The sequence below is a fragment of the Gymnoscopelus microlampas genome, assembly GCF_963454915.1.
Source record: "Gymnoscopelus microlampas genome assembly, chromosome: 12".
NCBI lineage: Eukaryota > Metazoa > Chordata > Actinopteri > Myctophiformes > Myctophidae > Gymnoscopelus > Gymnoscopelus microlampas.
The window spans coordinates 1,474,655-1,479,134 of record NC_139949.1 but is presented as its reverse complement, the minus strand read 5'-3'; positions in this window follow the sequence as shown (position 1 = coordinate 1,479,134).

The window sequence follows — 4,480 nt, the reverse complement described above, 5'->3', positions numbered from 1 at the left end:
GTAACTTCAAACTCCATTTTAACCATGTTAGATTAATTGAAAACACCCGTCCTTGATTCTGGTGACTGATATTGTCCTTCTAACCAGGTCCAGCAGAAGGTACCACATCACTCCAGTGCTGGCCTCTTTGCACTGGCTTCCTGTTAATTTCAGGGTCCAGTTCAAGGTCAATAGGGTTCAAGAGCTAATCTTGCAAACCGTTCAGCACCAAATTGCTTGTGCACATTGTCAATAGGTCACAGACGTATCTCCACAATTTATCTTATGTTTTTTAAATATCTAACTGTAATTGTATTTATCATGTAATTATTTCCACTGTGGTAAAAGTGCATTTAATCTGTGGGGCTATTTGCCTCTATCGAGATGAATGAAAGAGTCCAGGCATGGCTTCTACTTGGTTACTTTATTAAGGAAAATAAGGAGGTAACATCACATGGCAGCTTCGGCAGGAAAGAGACAGAGTTAAACACAGCATTGATAATTATACCCTGTTTTCTATAGAATTGTGCACGAGGCGTGTGTGTTAAGATCTAGATGTCCAAACAGTGTGTATCCTATGTGTGTGTATGGGCATGCAAGGATGCACTTCAGTGTGCACGTAGGTGCGTGTCTTACAAATACTAAAACGGTGTGTAAATGTGTGTGTGCTAAATTAACTTTAGGTGGGTGTGTGTGAGTCCATTGTACATAAGACAATGTAGTGGTCAACTAAGGTCAGAAGGTCCATGAGAGCTGGACCCCTTGGACACCCCATGGAATGTGTCCTTTATTCCTGGTGAAAAGGCCTGCTGGAATCTCTACCTACTCAGCTAATATCAGTTATAAGGCTGACCAGAGTAGGCCTTCATTAATAATGTGCATGGTTACATTGTAGTGTAAGTGCATTACAATATGGATACTGGTATATTTGCGAACGCGGAAGGAGGCGCGGCGAAGCCGCGCCTCCGCCCAAGTGGAGCATACTATGAAACTCTGCTCGGCTTGTGTCTCTGTCTGTGTGTGTGTGTGCAGTATGTGTGCACTGCCTGCACTGCCTGTGTGCAACCAACAGAGTGCGCCAGAGTGCAGTCAAAACACACACACACACACACACACACACACACACACACACACACACACACACACACACACACACACACACACAGTCCGTAAATACACAATATTTTCGAGCTGCGTTCGCTTCCAGCGTTCGCGCGTCTTACTTGTAGTATACTGGTATATGATATTATGTATGGATACATGTATGTAAGTACAAAACCATGTGTTGCCCTAGATCACTGTTAGTCATTGACCATAGGAGCCTCCAGTGTGTGGCATCCTGCGGGGGATGTGTGTCTCTAAATCTGTTCTTTGTGTGGTTCAAATCAGTCATGTGAGTCCTTATGTGTGTTCATCTTAGATATTGCTAGAACTATGCTATTTCAATATACTACACCACAAATGTGTTCAAATAAGCAAAATATTTCATTAAATCTGCACAATGCCAAAATGGATTCTAATGGTAAAAACACCTTGGGGTCAACTGTTTATAAGACCATTGGTTTCCAACAAGTATTGTCTAGAAGTAATATAAAGTACTCACACAAACAGTTTTATATGGGGGTAGGTTTATTTAGAGAGTGATAACCGTGTCATTAAGCTATTAGTTGCGGGGGGGGGGGGGGTCGTCCCTTATTTCTCCAAGCAGGTCCTGTCACAGGAAGTTGTCCCCCCCCCCCTCTTTGAGGCAGCGTTGAAATGCCAATGACTTTTGGCAGCTTTACATGGTCCGACATCCTTGGGCTCCTTACAGCAGACGTGGCTTATGGCGTATGAAGCAGACCTAGATCTTCAAGCACCCGTCTGAAACCTTTATTAAAAAAAGAGTATTTCTTGTTTCTGAGAATGCCAAATTATAACATACGTAGTGTTTTGTTTTTACATTGTTTGAATATAATAATAATAATAATAATAAAAAGGGTAAGGGTAATAATAATAATAATGATAATGATAATAATATAATATTTATATTAATATCAATCAATTACCAATAATACAATCATATCAAGCATATTTTAAAGTATTTGTTGCCCTCCTTTTAACTAATTATGCTGACCCCCTCAAGGACACCAGGGGGTCCGTAGATCACACTTTGAGAATCACTGGCTTCGAATATGTTAATGCCTACCGTTCCAAAGCTGTGGAGTGTGTGTGTGTGTGTGTGTGTGTGTGTGTGTGTGTGTGTGTGTGTGTGTGTGTGTGTGTGTGTGTGTGTGTGTGTGTGTGTGTGTGTGTGTGTGTGTGTGTGTGTGTGTCTGTGTGTGTGTGTGTGTGTGTGTGTGTGTGTGTGTGTGTGTACATGTATTTAAGTGGCGCGTGTCTTGCACTGTCTCCCGTTGGTGCTTAAAAAGTGTAACTGGTTGCATCTTTGTGTTGCAATCAACTGTTGAGGCCATGCTCATACAGACTTACATAGGCCTACGGACAAACACACTGGTCACTTATGTTGGAGCAGCCGGCACCGCTCAAAAACCTTGCAAACCACTGCTCTATACGCACCAGGTGTGAGAGGAGACAGGTGACCACATGCATTGGCACACGCTTGTCTGGTGAGGAAGTTGTTCCTCTTGGCGTAACAGCCTCCATACATGAACAGTTCACACTTCTCTGAGTAAGTGTTGAAATGCCAGCGAGGAATGGAAGAGTTACATGCTCCCACCTTCTTGGGAACAAAACACCAACTAGTTTCTGATGGAGATAAACAACATGACAATGACATTTTATGTTGGACAACATGACCATCACTGATGGAAGTACTAATATTTTTTTACTTAGTATCAATACCATAATGAAGAAATACTCTGTTACACATAAAAGTCCGACCAACAGTAAAATTACCAACAGTAAAATTACTCAATATGCAGAATGTCCCATTTCACAAGCATTACAAATGTATACACATCTTTTGAAAATAGCAGATCTACAAGCACACAGCTTGTAGATCGGCTAATTTCAAATAGCCAAAGTAGTGATGAAGTGGTTAATGATTGTTTTGTAGTAATAATCAAAATCTACAAAGTAACAAGTAACTAAATAAAAGTGTTCAACTAATTGTGGTAAAAGTACAATATTTGCCTCTGAGATGAAGTAGAGTAGAAGGAAAAGGATTGAAAATTGAAAATACTCCTGTAAAGTGATGATACTCAAAATACCTTGAAGTTGTACTTAAAGTTATACAATGCAGGTCCACAAATAACGATTTTTAGCAGCCTCTGCTGGTCATTACAGTCACTGTAGGCCGTTCGTTTATTCCTCTGTTACCCAGAATTCCATTTGTTTTCACCGGAAGACGGAAGCGTTTCAAAAAGCGTTCTTCTAATTGTTTTATACGATCTGTGGATCGTTTCTCTTAGCCAGTGGAGCTTTAGTTACCGTGAGCTGTGTTTTCCTTTTCTGTTGTTTTTCGATCTTCAAATCATACAATCTCTTAAAATCAGCGTGAGTTTCCTTTTTGTTATTAGCGCGGTAGTTCCTGGCCAAACAGGAAACCGGTGCGGTAGTTCCTGGCCAAACAGGAAACTGGTGCATTTCTGCTTCCGTTTTCCGGCCAGATGACGTTATTTTCGCGGAAATTCATGGAGTGGTGTTGTGAAACATTTGCCACTCACAAAAGATATACAATTTAACTTTAGTTTTATTGAAAAACGTACCTAGTATTACTTTAAGTACAGTACTTGAGTAGCCTACATTTACTTGGTCATTGTTGCACATTGTTTATTTTTATCAGACAAGCATTTATAATATAATGTTTTTTAAACACTTTGACTTCCTATTATTACAAAATATAAAATTAACAAGTATCTCAGTATCGCAGCCTGCTTGCATTTTCACCAGACACTTTCTTACTCTTACTCAAGTCATTACTTGCATAACTACTTTTACTTCTACTCGAGTCACCATTAACATGAAAGTAACTTGAATGCAGCTTATTTTGCTACTCAACGCCAACGCTTGCACATTTGCTGTATAAATCTTCTCTTCCGGGGGTCCTGGGCACAAGACCTTCTCAGATGTGGGGTCTGCGGCCAAATACATAATCAACTTGACATAGGCTCTATGCACAGCAGCCATATTGGGAATGAATTGGGCCCCTTCCTTACTTCCTTCACAGGTGTTACCAATAATACTAATTAAGGCTCTGTTCCATTTGTTGTCGCACAGTGGTCTCTTATTTTCAAGGACCCCCATAACTCTGAGAGTGTACAAATGGAACCAAATGGAACCAAATGGACCCTCACGGGTCCATTTGGTTCCATTTGTACACTCTCAGAGTTACACACCCACCATAAGGGGCCATTTGGGAACCAAATTGGAGTGTTTCTAGTGAGCCAACATGCACAATATCAGCACCCTGACCAGAATGGAACAGAGCCTTCATTAGTATCATTGGTAAAACCTGTGAAGGAAGTAAGAAGAGGCCCAATTTCTTTCCAATATGGCT